This window comes from Scyliorhinus canicula, chromosome 15, assembly GCF_902713615.1.
Source record: "Scyliorhinus canicula chromosome 15, sScyCan1.1, whole genome shotgun sequence".
NCBI classification, from domain to species: domain Eukaryota; kingdom Metazoa; phylum Chordata; class Chondrichthyes; order Carcharhiniformes; family Scyliorhinidae; genus Scyliorhinus; species Scyliorhinus canicula.
The window spans coordinates 94,243,351-94,255,716 of NC_052160.1; positions in this window are offsets into that span (position 1 = coordinate 94,243,351).

Genomic DNA, 12,366 nt, shown 5'->3' on the forward strand with positions numbered 1-12,366 from the left:
TTGACGCATCGAGGCGACGGAAAATTGAGATTTGGTGTGAAATCGATGCCCACCGCGATTTCAGCATCAGAACCGATTCTCCACCCAATCACGTTGCGCGACTCCGCCGTCGGGTGATGGAGAATCCTGCCACTTAAGTTCAACTTTTTTACCCCTCTCTGAGTAAAAGGATTTATTCTAAATTCATAATTGTATTTATTAGCAGTTACCTTACATTGTTTAATCCTAGTTTGGGATATCTCAAAAATGGAAACATCTTCTCTGGGCCAACCGCATCAAATCCCTTCATAATTTTAAAGACCTTCATCTCTTCCCCCCCCCCCCCCCCCCCCCCCCCCCTCCCCCTTGGGAAATCCACACAGACACGAGGTGAACATGCAGACTCCGCACAGACAGTGACCCAAGCGGGAATCGAACCCGGGTCCCTGGCGCTGTGAAGCAACAATGCTAACTACTCTGCTGCCGTGTTTAGCTCATAATGGGTTATAAGCATCCTCCTGCCTTCGGCATGGACCCGCTGACAGTACCAAAACAGGCCCATCTCCCTGGTGTGATGTAACACAGGCCCTGGGTGGCTAGAACAAGGTGGTTGGAGGGCGGGGTGAGGTGGGGGGCGCTAGGGAATAAATTGGGTTGGGTGAGGGATGGGGGCATGGCAGTGGTGGAACAGTGGGTGGGAAGGTGGGTGGGCATGAGACGACAGGGATAGCCACGCCCTACGTGAAGCAGGCGGGAATAAGGGCCTTCCTGGTCCTCCGGGCATGCCGGGCCCTAGTTGCTATTCCTGTCCTCCATCCTTCGGCTGGTTCCACAGTTCCGCCCCGTGCTCGTTCCCCAGCCCCTCCTGGACCGGCACATCCTCGTCCTCCTCCTCTGAGGTTTTTTTTTAACAGGACAGCACAGAACAGGCCCTTCGGCCCTCAATGTTGTGCCGAGCAATGATCACCCTACTCAAACCCACGTATCCACCCTATACCCGTAACCCAACAACCCCACCCCCCTTAACCTTACTTTTTAGGACACTACGGGCAATTTAGCATGGCCAATCTACCTAACCCGCACATCTTTGGACAACATGTTCCTCCTCCTCCACCTTCAGCACGTTGGCCCGCTACTGTGCCAGGTTGTGGAGAGCACAGCAGACCACCACAAAGTAGGCAACCCTCCGGGTGATGTATTGCAGGGCACCACCAGAGCGGTCGATGCATTGGAACCACATTTTAGGCAGTCCAATGCACCGCTCAATGACAGCCTGGTGGTCACATGGGCCTTGTTATATCAGGTCTCTGCATCGGTCACCAGCCTCCATACTGTTGTCATTAGCCAGTTCATTAGCCAGGTCCTTAGTGGTTAAACTTATCCCCCAAGAGCCAACCCTGGGGTTGTCCTTTCAAGGTGCGTGGATCTCCTCCTGCCCCAGGATCTAGCTGTCATGCACATTCCCTGGGAAGCCTGCAGACACATGCATGATCGTCCATGTGGTGGTTGCACACAAGCTAGATGTTCAGGGTGTGGAACTTGTTCTTGATGTACTGGTTCACACAAAGCGACATGCATGCCATCTATTACCCCCTGGACCTGGGGAATCCCGGCGATAGCGGAGAATCCTGCTGCCCAGGCATCATGTTGGGCTTGGTCCATATCAAGGTTTATACAGTTTACTGCCCAGGCAAACAGGGCATTCGTGACCTCATGGATGCACTTGTGAAATGCAGGTTTGAATATGACACAGAAGTCCTCGCTTGAGCCCTGAGGCGTAAGCGTTCAAGGCTGCAGTGACCTTGTCAGCTACCGTGAGTGGGTATCCTCCTCCTACACATGGTTCCAAGTCTGCAAGGACATGCTACAGGTGCCGCATCATCTCCTTTTGGCAGCATATGCTGCCCGTCATCTGTTCGAAAAACCAGCAACACCTGTACACCTTGGGCCTTTCCGGCATCCCCTTTGGGTCCTTTCCCAGCGGCCAGGTCCTCAGGGTGTGGGGCGGGCCCCTGAACATGGGCCACCGCCTTGAGCCTCTGTCGATGCCTCTGCCACTGCCTTCTCCAGTGTCTGGCCTCCTGTCCTGCCACCAACACCGTGAGGGCAGCTTCCTCAGGGTCACAGATATCATCCATCTCGTGTAATATCTGGAAGGAATTGACAAGGGTCAGGAACAGACAATCAGCTATACCTTCCAGGCCAGTCCCCCATGGGTTCCCACACTCCCGCCCACCCCCACCCCCCTCACATCCCTTGCCATCCCTCAGGGTGGCATACAACATGTCCTGCACATGTGCCCCTAGCCACAGCAGGAGACCCCACCGGACCCCAGACCCTGTACACTGTACCTCGGACACCCGCTGGTAATAATACCTGGACCGAGCGTTGCCTCCCTTCCCAGTCATATTACTATGATTGCCAATTCCCTATTGGCAATAGCCACCAGCTGTGTGCCCAGAGGCTACCATGGTCAGTGCGGGTTATGGGTGGTCAGTGGGACAGATAGGCACTAGCCAGAGGTGTGTCCATTACGGGCGGATGATCCAGGACACCCAACCCCTTCCACCCAGGGGTGACCCCCCCATTGATGGCGGCCCACCCCCCCCCCCCCCCCCCCCCCCCCGACTGAGGCCATCCCCCCGGGGGTTCTTTCTCCCCGCTCCCCCCCTCCCATCCTGGGGTCTCCCCACCCCCACGCACTGGGCCAGCAAACCCTGTGTCCCCGGGCTCACTGCCCAGCTTCAAAGATAGCCACTCACCTCCTCAGATCCCCAGAGCAGCCATTCTGCCCACTTCACATTTTTTAAAAGGAGTACTAATTGGCACCAGCGTGACCACTTGCTGGGGAAGCGGTTAGATCATGGGAGGCTGCTAGATAGGGGGTTGTTCCTGGTAATAGTATGGAGGTTGGCTTTAATTGGTGATTATTGCTTTCAAGCCCCACCACGGCAGGATCCTCATCTCGCCAAAGGAAGCGGCCCGGTGTGGTTCCCAATTTTGGTCTCTCCCACGATCTAACGGCCACGTCGCACACTCGCTCAAGCGCGACAGGGCCGTTAAATCGCGCCCAAGGAATTCATGAGAAACCTCGTTACCCAGAAAGTGGTAAAAATGTGGAACTTGCTAGCACGTAAAGTACTGAAGTGAATAACACAGGTACACTCCAAGGGACTCTAGATAGGTGAATGAGGGAGGATGGAATAGGAGGGAATGCTAACAGAGTGAGATGAAGTAGGCCCAGAGGAGACTCTCGTGGTGCGGAAATATTCACATAGACCAGTAGGATGAAATGGCCTGTTTCTGTGCTTTAAATGCCATTATGCTGGAGACACTTAAAATGATAAACTATATCAAAAATGTATCAAGAAAGAAAAGTTCTGATGAAATGCAAATGGGACAGAGACATGGGTTTGAATTAGCGAAAGGCAAACTTTGGACATCAGGGGCGGGATTCTCCGTGAACTGGGCGGGGCGGGCCACTCCGGCGCCGAGGAGTGGCGTGAACCACTCCGGCGTTGGACCGCCCCGAAGGTACGGAATCCTCCACATCTTCGGGGGCAAGGCCACGCCGGAGTGTTTGGCGCCGCGCCAGCCGGCATGGAAGGGCTTGGCGCCACTCCAACCAACGCCGAAGGGCCTCCGCCAGTCGGCGCAAGTTGCCACATGCGTGAGGGCACCCCCCGGGGCCAGATGCCCCCACGCACCCCCCCCCCCCCCCCCCCCCCCCCCCCGAGGACTCTGCAGGCTGCCCATGGAGCCAGGTACCACCCGTAAGGACCTGTTGTGATTTACGCCGGCGGGACCCACCGGAAATGGGTGGCCACTCAGCCTATCGTGGGCCGGAGAATCACCGCTGCCAGCAGGGACCTCACCCCAGGGGGGGGGTTCCCCACAGTGACCTGGCCTGAGATCGGGGCCCACCGATCCACAGGCGGGCCTGTGCCGTGGGGGCACTCTTTACCTCCGCACCGGCCGCTGTCAACCTCCGCCATGGCCGGTGCGGAGAACAACCCCCCTGCGCATGCGCTGGGATGATGCCAGCTCACGCTGGCGCTCCCGCGCATGTGCCAACTCGCGCCGGCCGGCGGAGGCCCTTCAACGCCGGTTATCGTGGCGCCAAACCCTTCCGCGCTGGCTGGTGTGGCACCAAACACTCCAGCGCCGACCTAGCCCCTGAAGGTACGGAGGATTCCTTCGGGGCGGCCCGATGCCGCAATGGTTCATGCCACTCCTCGGCGCCGGAGTGGCATGCCCCACCGGTTCGCGGACAATCCCGCCCATGAGATTATTTTCACAATGAGACTGAGCAGCAAAGTGAAATGATTATGGTATAGAGCAGCAGAGGAATTATTGTAGAAGCAGTTAGATGCTTTGATGTGGCAACTACAGAGTCTTGATGGATGAACTCACAATGGCCACTTTCACCCATTAAGCCAGTTAACACCATAAAGGGCGAAGAGTGAATTGCCAAAGGCTTTTGATTAACCCACCAGGTCATAGATCTTCTCAGCTCTTAACAAGATATTAAGCACTTGAGGGCCACAGGCAGTGGGAAATCAATACATTACCATATGATTATGCTTGTTTTTTTCCAAGAAACAATTAGTCATTCTATTTAAGGAATAAAAATATAATTCTCCAAAACTTCAGTTCTAAACTAAGTTAAATTCAGGCCATGTTTTATTTTGCTTGTCACGGTAGGAGACTTTCAAAATCTGACATCTTTTCGTTGCTGTGATTTATAGTTCAGATATAATAGCTCATAAAAATCAATAAGACTTTATTTTAATTTTTATCCTTGGACCTGTCTGGAATCTATGCTGACAGCTCTCTCTGCACAAAAGGATTTTAGTTCCCCTCATTCGGTGGTTGAATGGGAATAATGGCCTTGAATACTTGAGGTGAAGAAAAAAATAATGCACACCGTTTAAAAAGCTACCAATAAAAAATCTAGGTCTTCCAGGTAGATTCACTGCTTTGTGTATTACTGATCCATGCAGGGTTGTAGTTTGCAAGTTAATCTCAACTAACCTTGCCGCCACCTCCCTGGCCACTCTCTCAAGCTAACCAGACTGTCAGCAACTTCAATTATCCATTTGACTCAAAGTTGTTCTACTGATTCGACATTTGCAAAGACCACCTACTTCTTCTCCCCCCCCCCCCCCCCCCCCCCCCCCCCCCCCCCCCCCCCCCAGAAGGATGGTGGGAACAGTCAGGCAGGGTAAGAAAATAACACCTACATAACGGGCAGTGTCAGCATTGCCCACATGTATGTCAATCGCAGAGTGTTGGCTGGCAGGGTCCTTACAGAGCTTTGAGTTTACAGGCAACATTTCAATTATTCTCACTGGGAGATGTTATATTACCATGATTGATAATATGTTTCAAATTCCTAGGGGTGCACATCACCAAAAATCTATCCTGGTCCACTCATGTCGATGCTATCACCAAGAAAGCACAACAGCGCCTTTACTTCCTCAGGAAACTAAGGAAATTCGGCATGTCCACATTAACCCTTACCAACTTTTACAGATGCACTATAGAGAGCATCCTATCGGGCTGCATCACAGCCTGGTATGGCAACTGCTCGGCCCAGGACCGCAAGGAACTTCAGAGAGTCGTGAACACCGCCCAGTCCATCGCACAAACCTGCCTCCCATCCATTGATTCCATCTACACCTCCCGCTGCCGGGGGAAAGCAGGCAGCATAATCAAGGATCCCTCCCACCCGGCTTACTCACTTTTCCAACTTCTTCCATCGGGCTTGAGATTCAGAAGTCTGAGAACACGGACGAACAGACTCAAAAACAGCTTCTTCCCCACTGTCACCAGACTCCTAAATGACCCTCTTATGGACTGACCTCATTAACACTACACCCATGTATTCTTCATCCGATGCCAATGCTTATGTAGTACATTGTATATATTGTGTTGCCCTATTATGTATTCTCATGTATTTTCTTGAATTCTGTTTAATTCCCTTTTCTTCCCATGTACTGAATGATCTGTGGAGCTGCTTGCAGAAAAATACTTTTCACTGTACCTCGGTACACGTGACAATAAACAAATCCAATCCAATCCAATGTTGTATTCTTTGTCCTTTCTTCCAAAATGACCCGATGTAGTGTTGACAAAGAATATACCAATCAAAAAATTGAAACAAAGCTAATTTATTGCGCTACTAATTAAATGAAGTTTGAACACTCTACTGAGCTACAGGTAATAATTAAATGATATTGAATCTGCCTTACAGTACTCAATGTTATATCTAGGGGTTGGTTTAGTACAGTGGGCACAGACAGCTGGCTTGTAATGCAGAACAAGACTAGCAGTACGGGTTCAATTCCCGTACCGGCCTCCCCGAACAAGCAGCGGAATGTGGCGACGAGGGGCTTTTCACAGTAACTTCAGTGAAACCTACTTGTGACAATAAGTGATTATTATTATTATTACTAACTACACTATGATCTAACCTCGTTCTATCTCTATCTACACGTAGCTTCTTCTTGGGCTTTCACCATGCTTCTCCTTATGCTATTTCCAGAATTCTGTTTGGGTACACAGAGGGAGAATTCAGAATACCCAATTCACCTAACAGCACATCTTTCAGGATTTGTGGGAGGAAACCGGAGCAGCCGGAGGAAACGCAAGCAGACACGGGAAGAATGTGCAGACTCCACAAAGACAATGACCGAAGCCGGAAATCAAATCTGGGAACCTGGAACTGTGAAGCAACAGTGCTACCCACTGTGCCACCGTGCTGCCCCATATTAACACAGAGATGTAAGTTTTAACCTTTCACTAACCAGACAATATACATATCATTACAGGAGAGACAGTGGGTGGGATTTTACAGGCCTTCCTGCCAGCAGGATCTTCAGGCCCCACCAAAGTTACCCCCCACCCCCCACAGCAGTGCCCCAGCGGAGGGGTGGGTGAGCCATGCAAAATCCTGTTGATGTTGGCAGGACTGGGAGATCCCACCAGCGGTCATTGGCTCCGTGTATCCACCATGGGAAAACCCGTCACACCGGGGTGAGTGGGGGGGGGGGGGGGGGTGGGGGGTGGTTGAGAGGGGGGGGTCATGGTCAACGTCTTTACAGTACAAGGAAGGGAGGGTCAGCTGAGCCTGCAAGTTCAGTCACATCCCACAGAGTGGCGAGAACAGCATTTGCCACGAACATGGACATTCAAGAAATTGTGAAGAAATACCACAACATTGTTTCTTCCCAAATAAAGGAAATGTCCCTAACTCCACTGTAACCATCAGTGCCAATCATGGGGTGATTTGGTACATTTAGGTCTCTGACTATGCCAGTCTCAACAAATAAAAATGATGTACACATGGCTTAAATCAGGGGTGGGCAAACTACGGCCCACGGGCCGCATTTCTGCGGCCCACCAAGTCATTTAAAAAAAATTTTAAAAAATTGTTTTTTTAAATTTTTTTATTTTTTTTTTTATTTTTTTTTAAGATTAATGGGGGGGCTGTTGGGTTACTTACTGGTATAGGGTGGATACGTTGACTTGAGTAGGGTGATCATTGCTCGGCACAACGTCGAGGGCCGAAGGGCCTGTTCTGTGCGGTTCTATGTTCTATATGAGGCGCCCAGAATCATAACCGGGTGAAGTAATTATTTTACTTAATATACTATGCGGCCCTTTGTGAATTGTGAATTTCTGAATGTGGCCCTTGCACGGAAAAGTTTGCCCACCCCTGGCTTAAATGAATCCAACGTAATGTGAAATACTTATCAGTAAAATTTTAATTTACAAAATACCTAAGTCACCTCTTTGCTCTCATTAAGTTATGTTATGGAAATGGAGTTAGGCAGGAAAGTTTTGACCGTGATGCTGTGCCTCCCTGTTTGTCCAGGAGACTCTTTGCATTGTCAGCTGACGGCGGGTTTCACCGCTGAAAAACTTCTCCCATCGCGGAATCGCTCGTGTCTACCACGTATGTCGCCAGCACTTTAAATTTTAATTGTAATCGTGTGGGAAACGGGAAAAAGTAAGAGTGGGAAGTGATGCTCACTTCCTGTTCCACCATCGGGAATGGGCACACCATAGTTAAGTCTCCACCCACTGTTACGTAGAGAAACTGTAAAAGTTCAGATGTTTCTCTTTGAGGGGAGATACAATGGAGCTGTTCAGAGTTATAATGAGTTTTGAAAGGTTAAATTAGGAGAAACTTTCCACGATCAAGACCATCAGTGTCCAAAGGACCCAGAGTCAGCAAAAGAACCAGAAGGGAGGCAAGGAGATTTTTCTTTATATGCAGCGAGCTAGCATGATCTACCTGGAAAGGTGATTGAAAAAGGGCAGCATGGTAGCATAGTGGTTAGCACAGTTGCTTCACAGCTCTAGGGTCCCAGGTTTGATTCCCGGCTTGGGTCACTGGCTGTGCGGAGTCTGCAACTTCTCCCCGTGTTTGCGTGGGTTTCCTCCGGGTGCCCCGGTTTCCTCCCACAGTCCAAAGATGTGTGGGTTAGGTGGATTGGCCACGCTAAATTGCCCTTAGTGTCCAAAAAATGTTAAGTGGGGGTTACTAGGTTATGGGGATGGGGTAGATAGGTCGGCTTCAGTCGGGTGCTCTTTGTAAGGGCCGGTGCAGACTCAATGGGCCGAATGGCCTCCTTCTGCACTGTAAATTCTATGATTCAAATTCAACTGTAACTTTCAAAGGAATTGAACAAATACTTGAAAAGGAACAAAAATTCAGGGGAAAGAACAAGTGAGCGGGACTAATTGGATTGTTCTATCAGTGAACTGACACCGGCACGTTCGGTCAAATGGCCTCCTTCTGAGCTGTATCAATCTATGATTCACTTTGTCTTAAGGATGAACCAACTAATAAGACCCTTCTGCCTGTCTCCTAAATTGCACCGAGTCCAGTTCATCCATCACCCTTGTGCTCACTGATCTCCATTGGTTCCTGGTTTGGCAATGCCTCAATTTTAATATTTTCATCCATGTTTTCAGATCCCTCCATGGCCTTCTATTATTACCTCTGTTATTGCCTCCAGCCTAAAACTCTGAACTCCTCCCATTCTGCCCCATTAGGCACTCCCAAGTTTAATCACTCCACCATTGGTAGCAACACCTTCGGCTGTCAAGGTTGGTAACTCTGGAATTACCCCCAAAAACTCTCCAACTCTCTGCCTCTTCTACTTCAAAACATTTCTTAAAACCGAGCTCTAAAGAGGCTCGATGTTAAATTCCATTTGATGACAAACTTGTGAAGCACTTGGAACATAATTGTCTCAGTAAGGAAGCAGGAATGTGGTCCCTTGAAGCTAGATATAGTGCTATAAGAAGTTCAAGGACCTCAAGAAGGCAGGAACAGTAAGCTGTATAACACTTTCAGGTGCCGAGTGCACAGCACACCTCAGAACAACACATCTTACAGATCCACTCATTCCTTTCTCTCCAGGCGCCTCCTCCTATTTATGTCTGAACAGCCTTCATTCACACTCACACTCACCCTCACACTATTTCCCAATCACACCCATGCCTCACAGTCACCCTACGCAAATATTGTCCTTCTCTGCCATCCACACAAAGTATTTCTAACACCTATAACTGTCTGCTTATTCTCTTTGCAGGAGAAAAGAGCACAGAATCTCAGAGAGAGGCAGAGAACCAGTGACAGATACCTTGATAGCCATTCACAATGCGTGCCCAACTGGCCCATAGAGAAGGAAATCTTGTTCCAGAAGCTGCAGATGGCAGAGAGCTTGGACCTCCTCAGACACTGGTTCTCAGAAAACTGGCTCTCTGTACATCCTGTGTTGGGCTCTTGCCTCCTTGGACTGGATCTGTGTGCATCCCCTTCTCCCTGTGGAGTGGTGTGTGGCAGAGGAGAAGGCAGTCAGTGCTGGTGGTGTTGGGATTAGTGTTGATGGTGCTGCTCCTCTTGCTCCTTGCCAGGTTATTGAAGATGAAGCTGCATAAGGTTCTCCCATGTTGTGGTGAAGGCTGATATCCGGAGAGTGCAACTGAAGGTGAGTGAAGCTCAAGGTGGATGAAGTGACTTCCAATAAATTGAGATTCACCTGCGGAGCGCTGAAAGCACCCTCTGAGAAGGAGTACTATGAACATCGGCCTCTCACCTGGCCATGGCTGCAGCTCTTCAGTTTCACTAATCAAAGGCTTCCCAGCCTGCCCACTGTGCAGTCGCATCGATGACCATAGTGATGTTCACAAATCTTGGAAAATTGGTTTGCTGCCTTTCAAATCTACAAACCTTGCTTAAAACAGAAATCAATTGCTTACTAGAATGATAAAATGCCTTAGCGGATCGCTATTCAGGTCTTCCCTTTTCCTTCAAAACCACCAGGGATCAATCGGGGCAGACGGGATGATGATGGGATCCTGACCTAGCATCACTTTGAGGGGATTCAACTCCCTGTATATATCTCAAAGCCCAACCCCTCACCTATTCAAATTCCACCAAGTGCCTCCAAGCAGTAGTCATACAGGAAAATAAACACAATTACCTTTGTTTTTCCTCTGGGTAGAGACATAACTTGCACAAAACATTATATCCTGTTGATCCCTCAAAATTGTGAAGAAAACCTTTATAGGCCTCCAGTGTCCTTGATTGCTCATTTTGTCATAAACAAGATACCATGAATAAGGTTGTTCCCAGCTGTAAGGAACTTGTTCAATCCTTGTCTGCTCCGAGTTTCTTTTTTTTTTAAATCCCTGTGGTGCAACATCTCCCTTGATGCTCTGTCATTTTGATGGACTTGGCAAGCAGTCAATCGGTGCCTCTGAGATTCTCGGGCATCTTCTCTTCTCATATATAGGATTGGTTGAGCTGGTTTGAGAGTTGCTGGAAGATTCTGAAAATCCAGGCCAGCTCCATTCTGTCTCTGAATTCTGTACAGGCTAAGAAAGAAGCACAGCGTATCTTAATACAGAAAACGCAAGATGCCTTCTTCTTTCCATTGAGTGTACAACAAACCAATAAGGACACATTGTCCCATTTCCTGTCTCAAGGCTATCTTGTTTCCCAATGTATTGGCAAAGAGGTCAACAGCATCAATCATACCATCCTTTATCTCAGCAGAAAGCAAACAGTGTAGTCAGCTAGATTATACACTGTCACCTTAAATCTGAGAGCATCTGGAAATGAAAGAGGGAACCAATTCATTATTTCTAGCTCCAGTGCAAATCCAGTACAAGCTATATCTGTCAAAGAAAACTAAAACCTTAGTCCTACATGTATAAGAGTACAGAAATAGAGGATAACTTACATAATGACAATCATTCCAGTCAAGATATCTATGGTTACTCCTACTTGGCAACTTTTAAACATTCTGTTAGTCATTACGGAGCGAATCGATCATTGTTCCCATCTATGACTCAATGTCTGGTACATTAATGTTTCATTAAAATAGTCATGTAACTAAAATAAGTAAAAGCTAATTACTGTTCTCCATAGGTGTGATTCAAACCACAACCCTCACTTATTGACTCATCTGACTACCCCAGTGACTCTGTGTGACAAAGGCTGCGTGAGGTTTTCAATATGCATTATTCCTAAGAGCCCATGCATCATCTCCTTATATCAATGGCAAAGTAGTTTTTACCATTGCAGGCCCATTAGTGCTGCAAATAGCATTAGGGACTGCTTCTCTGAACATTTGCTCCCCTCCCTCATCTTTTCTCACGTGCAGAGGTCAGGAAAGGGGTGCAGGGCGGAGACCTGTTCCACTGCAATTCTCTCATTTTTTCAAAATATTGCCGTTCCATCCATTCCTGGCTATTCCCTTACACGGCTGTGCAAGAGTGCCTTCACCACATGAAATACAGCAGTACAAAAAGGTCACTTACCACTACCTTCTCAAGTGGCAACCAAGGATGGGCAACAAACGCTGGCCCTGCCAACATCCCGGCAATATAAAAAAGGAAAGCAGAGCATTTGGAGTGTGGCCTCTGCCTAGAGCTGAGGGCAAGAGCTCTCTTGCTGTTATCATTGGTAGTTGGAATTTACATCTGGTATGTGAGCAGTCTTGTGAGGACATCAGTGAATGTTTCAGGTGAATGAGTATTTCCTTTGCAGGCCTATGCATTATTTCCCAAAATGGATGGGCTCGGGGAAAAAGTCAGAAGGCGCGTAAACTGCCATTCCGGTATGGAGCCAGGTGTTCAACCTGGGCACAGCACCTTACCTGTGAGGCTGCTAAGTCAGTTGATAAATAGCAGACCGAACGTTTCCGCTCAGCAAGGTTATATTACCCGTTCCACGAGCCAGAGGCCTATGCCATGTGACTGCCATCTCTCCACCATCTTTGAAAAAGGATTTGTATCCATCATCTGGATTCCAATGACTGTTAAATGTCTCAACAATTAGGAATGAAAAAGAAGATTGTGGGA